This window comes from Corvus kubaryi, unplaced genomic scaffold, assembly GCF_017639235.1.
Source record: "Corvus kubaryi isolate FWS band 111438036 unplaced genomic scaffold, C.kubaryi_AGA036_p1.0 37392, whole genome shotgun sequence".
In the NCBI taxonomy this organism is placed as follows: domain Eukaryota; kingdom Metazoa; phylum Chordata; class Aves; order Passeriformes; family Corvidae; genus Corvus; species Corvus kubaryi.
In genome coordinates this window covers 8,119,896-8,127,521 of record NW_024581131.1, presented here as the reverse complement: position 1 = coordinate 8,127,521, position 7,626 = coordinate 8,119,896, and the positions used below count along the sequence as shown (strand labels likewise).

At 36.3% G+C, this 7,626-nt stretch overlaps 1 long non-coding RNA gene across 2 annotated transcripts in view; it reads left to right on the top strand.

Moving 5' to 3' along the window:
* Positions 1-61: 61 nt before the first annotated feature.
* Positions 62-7,626, top strand: part of LOC121669567 — a 36,776-nt gene continuing 29,211 nt past the window's right edge. For both annotated transcript variants that reach the window (XR_006017806.1, XR_006017807.1), the window contains exons 1-3: positions 62-4,694; positions 6,506-6,591; positions 7,251-7,429. This is a non-coding gene — a long non-coding RNA (uncharacterized LOC121669567). The remainder of the gene's footprint in view (positions 4,695-6,505; positions 6,592-7,250; positions 7,430-7,626) is intronic.

Below are 7,626 nucleotides of genomic sequence, written 5' to 3'. Positions count from 1 at the left end.
ATATAAATGTGCAAGCCCTGCTCAGCAATAACAAAAACAGCTCTACATTATCAAGCAGAAATCCAAAACACAGCTCCATGATAGCCACTGGGAAGAAAACTAACTCAGCTCAAATCAGAACAGCTATAATCTTACTTATTTCTAATGCAAAACTTATAAGTGTTTTTTCCCCATTATTTCTCACTAAAACCGTGGCAATTTACTCAGAGAACCAATGCTCGACTCTTGTGGGTTTTATTACCTGCCTTTACTCCAATGGTGCTCCTTATGTTTGTCATGCTACTACAAGAGCATTTTTTAAATCACAGTTTACAGTCAGTGTGTATCACTGAGCCAGGGCATTTCTCTCTTAGCCAGCACACGGTGTTCTGCTAGAAGTTTTCACTTCCTCATTTCCAAAGGCACCACTGTCCTTTGTAATTATCATTCCTAGCGAATCAGACATCTCTACAGAGTTAGACCTGCTCTGCTAAACACGCCTGAGCTCTCCCATGAAGAGCACTATTACCACCTTGTGGCTATCTAGGCCGCCTATTACACTCAGAACAATAGTGCTTGAGCATATTGCAGCCTTCTAAACTGTCAGCCTTCTCTTCTTTATCTTTGGTTTCACCTGCATGCACAAAAGCTAGAGAACTAAAGCCTTAAGAGCAAACAGCCCTAACATGTGCTACATAATAATTTAAAATCAAAGAAAACAACAACAACAACAACAACACCAACAAAGAAAGAAAACACTAAACCTTGATCCTCCAAATATCTGAAACTTTTCCTCTGGAAAGTCTTACCATGTTTTCTCCAAAGTTTACCAAGTTGTGGTTGTTTACCTTTAGGGAAAAAGTCCAAAAGGGTTGTGAAACAGGGCATAGTACCTCTCCTGAAACATACTGGTTTAGTAACAGCAAAGGGAAAAATTATTCAATTTTATAATTTAAAAATTATATAATGTTCATGGTCAATAAAATTAGCGCTTGGTAGAAAAGGCACAACTGAACAAAAAATGAGCCCAGGAATACAGTGTACCTGTCCCCTCTGGTTGTGATTTTGCTGGGAAATGGCACCAGGGAGCTCAGAAGAGAAGTGCCATAATAGCAGGTAATGAAGAAAGATTGTGCGTAGAGGGCTTCCTGGCTCTTGTCAGAACATACATGTATAGTCAGTGTTCATCTTTTTATTCATGCTTTCCTTCTTCTAAACGAAGGCACTTCCTGATGCAAGCCATAGTTTCATCTTTTTATGTGATTTTAGGATTATTGATCCTAACACAAATTGAAAGTACTGCAAAAATCTTTCCCAGGCTGGATAGAATAAGGGTAAGGTTTTCAGAAGGTGATGCAAGTCCCCAGCACAATTTTCTAGGACAATTTTAAGCATTATTATACCAAAGCCTTATAAAAATTCAGAGGAAATTTAGGTGATGCCTGCATCATCCAGGTTTCTGTCAGCAGTGGGGGCCCCAGGCACGGCCATAGCACATCCACACCTGACTGGCTGTATTGGCCACTTGTGTTGGCCCAGAACCTGCAATTCTGTTGCTGTGGACTTGGCTTGACACCTTCATGGAACAGTTTTCACCTTGAGATGTTGGTGAGTTCATCCTTATTTGCTGGATAACATCACATTTATGCTGAGAAATAGGTAAACCAATAGTAACTAAGACAAAACTTTGGTAGTGTAAGTTAATAGTGTTCTCCGTGCTTCCACCTATAGAGAGAATTTTGACATCCTGACATTTGTATAAAGCTGGATTTATAAGAACACATAAGTTCTTGCTTTAATAATGGTTCACATTGCATATAAATAATTAAAATTTCAAATCTTGTTGGTAATTCAATACTTCACTTCCTTGCATGGTCCTATAAATCCAATAAAGGGTGTTTCTGCTTCTCAAAATAGGTTAACACCTCAAAAAAAAAAAAAAAAAGTCCTCAAATGACTCTTGAAAATAAAGGATTAAAATCCTATATTGCTTTAATTCTTCTGAGGAATATATGTCAAGTCTGTCAACAGATGTGATTCCACTATCAATTCACAAAAAGTAGCATGGTAAAAAATATTAGGGTTTTTTCCCTACGGAAGAAAGCATCCTTTCTGTCTGGCTGAGGTGAAGAATAATGCTTATGCTTAATAACTACTGCAAATGACAGAAGGAAAAAACAAGTTACATCTTCTTCCCTTTATCCAGTCAACAATATCTGGCTTATCAACTCTGTCACAAATATTAATTATTGGTAATTACTATGTTTTGTGCTAATACCTAGCTAGAATGGGAAGAGGAATATCAAAATAATGATTAACATTTCAAAATTATGTCTAATTAAGCAGATGTCTCAGGACTCTGGTGAACAGTAGAATACTGTCTATAATGTGCTCTGCAAAAGGAATTCAAACAAAAATGGACTAGAAGGCAAAGAAGAATGTAAATATTTGGGGGAAAAAGTGCTATATAGTTTGAACTACATGCAATTAATTAAAATTTCACAGATGTGGGGAGTATAATTTCTTTAATGGGTAGAATCAGTAGATGGTTCTGATGGCACGAAGTGACAGAAGGAATCCATGAATAACATGCTTTGCAGCAGGTAGGAAGGAGGAGTATTGTGGAATTGATGGAATAAGGGTGACTATAGTTTTATTTCTGAAATCATTTTTTACATAAGATCTGAGATTTGTTAAAACTAATTTCTTTTAATAATGTTGCTCCACTGGATAAAGTCAAACCTTAGCTGATATAAATAAATGTACTTTCAAGGTCAACAGTACCTCTGCACTTAGTCTCACAGGTCAGGGTTTAGCCCTTATATGTTGTATTTGATGAGCTGTATTTTTAAACAGTGCCTAAGTGAGTAATCAGCAGGAAAGCCAAGCAGGCACAATTTGCAAAACCATGTTTTGCAAAGTCATACAGAAATGTAACGTTGAGCTGTAAAAGCACGGTTATTTTCCCTGTCTGCTTCTACTGGATCTCTAAGCCTTGGGGCCTGGGCTCATTCTGCTTGATTTGAAGGAGGCAATCCAAACACCTAATTTAAAACTCAGAGCCAGCACCCACGCTCTGCTAGCAGGCAGCAGATTCAAATCTTCGCTTTGCCCTCTTCAGTTCCAGTGCCCAGAGTGCCCCTGGAGAGTCCTGGAAGCAGTCACTCAATAGAAGTGTCCTCAAACATTGATTGGCAGAAAAGATGCATGAAATTCTTACAGAAATCTCTGGAGAATACTTTTATAGGTTTTTGCTTGCTGCAGGGAACAGTAGGTATGAAAACCATCAGAAAGCTAATGATTCCTAAATCTACTATCTTTTAGATTAGAAGTTGAAGAAGAATCAGATAACCTTATCAAACTGCAAAAAGATCTCAGGGAAGTAGATTGTCTTTCTACAACACTTTTATCTGAATAAATAGTAAGCAAAGAATACTCCTTTTGAAGATATGACATAGGAACTTTTATTGATGTAAATAATTGAAGCATCAGTTTTAAGTTTTGTCAAGAAATGCTACCTTTAATATTGATACATGTAAATAATAGGCATGACATTCATCAATCTAATCAGTTATTTTCCAACAGAATGATTTTTAATGAAATAGAATAATTTCAAGGAAATGCATTGTCTCATGAACATTTTGAAGGGGAAATTATTATGTTCTGAATTAATTATATCTATGTTGGTAAGTGGTAAATAATCAGTATTTCTTTTAGAAACTAAAAAAATCCAACTGAATGGTAACAGGTATTTCAGAATTCCTCCTCAGGTAGACATTCTGTATGAGACTCATGTCTCCCAGCACTCAGAAAGGCTGTATGATTTATAGATACCTAATTAGTAGAAAACCTGTGGAGATCAATGAAATTAGAAATGTGTAAGTGGAATCTCAAGGGAATTTGGTAAAGTTTTTGGGAATAAATTTTTGATAAAGTTTTTTTCTCTTTTACAAGCAAGGAGATAAAATAATTCTCATCTTCAATTTAACTCTGGCTTTTAACAGCTCATTTCTAGGAGGTTCTGAGTGTGGCACATGCATTGACAAATGTCCAGTGCTCTGAGGTATTAAAAATCTTAACAAATTGATATTTGTATAGCCAGCTACTGAATCTGAGTAGTAAAGGGACCCATGAGGTGCAGTTTTCTATGGCTGGGTCACGCTCAGTCCTCATGGAATTAAGTATCAGAATTATTATTTGAATTTATTTAAAAACAAGCGATAGAACACAGAATAGTGACGGAAGCACTGCACCGTTAACGTACTCTGTGAATTGGTGAAAAATTGTTCTGCTAATAACACTTGGGTCTAAACTTCCTTTTAACCCTTTTAACCTTAGAAAGCTCCTGAGGTAATCTTGCATTCTGAACAAACTGCAAAACACTTCTCTAAAAGGCTTCCATTTTGTGTCACATATCCTGAAATAATCTAAAAATACTTTTGTCACTTTTTTGGGGAGTTATTAATGTCAATATCAAGCCCCCTCAAAGATCCTCAGTACTCTGAGTCCTATCTAGTTTTTCTAATGTCCTATGCTAATGTTGCTGTCTGACCTTTACAGGAGTAGACAGGTGGGAAAATACATGTATCCTGTCAGCTCCCTAATGACTTCCTAACCAGAATAGACCCTTCTGTGCCAGCTGTGCCACCCAAAATTCCCCCTTTTACACTGAACTGATTTGCATTTAAAGAAGTTTTAGTGAGACTACCTGACAGGTAGGTGAAACACTGTATAAAATTATAGGGGGTTTTTTGTTACAGGTAGTGTTCAGAATTCAGTATTTCTCCAGAATTTTTAGCCAAATACATGTGGTTTCCAAGTTTCTTTTGTAAACTGGCATCAAATGCTGTGCAGCTGAAGGAGTCCTGTTTAATTAATCCCTGGATCAGGTTCTAAGGTTTCTTTATAGCTCTGTGCTCTCACGTCCCTAATTCAGTCTAAAAAAATTTAATTAAACATTTGAGCCTTGAAGGACTTTTCTTCCATGAATATAAATGCTTCAGAACCTATGGCCTCCACAGAGTCCTGTGCCACAATTTCATCATGAGATGTATGGAAAAGGCCTTCTGTTTCTTTCGGGGTGTGGAGTTTAAAAGTGTTACTTGATAATTTTATCATCATTTAGCGTTTAATCATTAAATCTTGGGTGACAAGAAAAAGTGAATTTGCTAAGCACTTTTAGCACAACATTTAAGATTCTCATCTCCCACCTATTTAGTTTCTCTGTGTATAAAAATCATTATAAAAATATTTGTCACCTTCCCCTATGGCTTTTCTGGCCCGATAGTGCTTTTTTCTTTGCAGTGAACTGCCCAGAACTGCTGTTGGTATCAAAATTGGGAACAGTACATTTTCGTTGTAATTCCTGATGTTCCCTTTGGCTTTCTATCCACTGTTGAAGTTTAAAAAAGCATTTTTAGAGGACTGTGCACAATGAGTCTGAGTTATGTTTCCAGACATAATTTGGAGCACCAGTATGCGTATGTAAAATTAGAGTTGTTTTTCTCTGCGTACATAATTTGCTTGCATCAGCATTTAATCTCATCTTCCATTTTATTGTCCAGTCATTCAGCATCATGCAAGCCTTCTGCTCATTGTCAGAGTTCAATTTGCATGAAGGGTAATTTCATATCACTGGCAAACATCACAAGAAAGTTTTAATCTTTTTTTTAAATTTGACTTCTGTCTGTTGTGTAAATATAAATTTGAGCTAATCCTACACAACAGTGGAATGTAATGTATACAAATAAGCAAGTAAATGATATAATGAGATGGCTAAAGTGGGATTTTTTATTACTATTTTCTACTGAAACTTATCACATCCTTTTATTGTCCATTTGCCCTGTTGAAACTTACTGTTTTCAAATTGTGGTTTGAAGGACATTTTTATCAGGTGTTTTTCCAAGAGGTCGATTACGGAGATGTTATTCCAAATATTTGCAGAATTTATGTTTGAGATGAAGTGCTTTAAGACATACTTTAAATAAAATGAGTGTTAATAAAATAATAATGTTACTGAAAAAGTGAAATTGATCCAGAAGAATGGCCCTTTATTGTCATTTTCCCCCTTCATATTTGCAAAGGTAAGAAGTGTTACAGGGTAAAGAAACAAGCTGAAAATTTTACCTGTCTCTATTTCAGAATATTATCAATACATGTTTGAATGCAGAAATTATTAATGAAAGTATATGGACTGCTTTTGGTAATTAATTTATAATAATCTGATTTCTATAATACTTACATATAACAGTGCAGCACAATATCAAACCTTGTGAGCCTCCCTGCTTAGACAGTGCTGTAAATCTTCCTGATCCTGTGAGTTTTCCATTATTTCAAATAATCTCAAATTTCAGAATTTCGAATAAATATTCTAACAGGATGAGTCCAACTCTAAGGAGCTCGGGGTATGCTAATTTGATTAAAGTAATAACTGTTTACTAATTCTATCCTATTATTTCTAATTTTTTACCCTATTTCAAAAAGAAAGAAATTCAGTGCTAAGTTGAAATTCCTTTTATTCGATCAGAGATTCAGCTGCTTTGCCAGAGATGGTTTGCTACTGAGCTCTTCAAATGGATCCTGGGTTTTAGCAGTCCATGAACCAAGGTCCATGTAAGTCAGTGAAAAGAAAACCTCTTGACTTTAGTGAGCTCTACTTCAGGGTTGTGTGAGAAGTGTGGATATTACTAGTGGGAATGAGAGTTTGGACTTACTGAACTATACTAATGTACAGAGGTTAAATTTCACTCTATTCTTTCTTCACATTTTGGGAAGCCCATAAATTTACCAAAAAATGTTGAACTAGCAGCATGTATATTAGCAGTGTATATTTTTTTCATTACTCTTAAAATAAGGAATCTAATAAAACATAGTGTGGAAGGCTTGCTCAGAAGCTCACTGGATCTGATGAAAAGTGTACTTTTCACACTTTGGAAAGGAAAACACCAGACATGAGATCAGAGGCTTAGTGATTATCAAAGGAAGAGCACAGCCTGAATGACAAGGTGGAATAGCTGTGTCGGTACAAAGTAGACACTAGTGGCTTGGCTTTTAGAATTCTGCTATGCTAGAAGTGAAAAACAGATTAGATAACAAAGGTCTGCAAAATTTCTGTCAGTCTGTGCACTCCAGTGCACGTCAGCATTTTGAAAGGATGATATTTCATTGCACTGTGCAGAGGCTGAAAGTCATCTGAATATGAAAAACGTCTCTAAGGTTCTGTATCATCTCAAACCTTTCCTCAGTCTTGACATGACATTTATTGTGTGCAGGCCTAGCATCCTGGTCCAGTATCAAAGCTATTTTGCATGGATTAAACATGGATCCAAGTGCTTTGCTAGACTCAGAATAAAGCATCTCATAAAGTATATTTTTAACCTTGGAGCGCCAGGAGCTTTTCTTCATGAAGGAGCACAGCCCCAGTGTTCTTTCTGACATGGGAATCCTACAGGTAAGATTTGTGTAACCCTGCATAGAACAGTTAAATTGGCACTGCATCAAGATATGCCCCAGCCAATGGGCTGGTATAGTACAGGTGAATAATATGAAATTTATTATGAACATGAGTTTGTTTCATGTCTATGAAAACAGTGTTTCCTTGAAGCACAGAAGTACAGACAGATCTGTGACCTAAAATGATTCTGCATG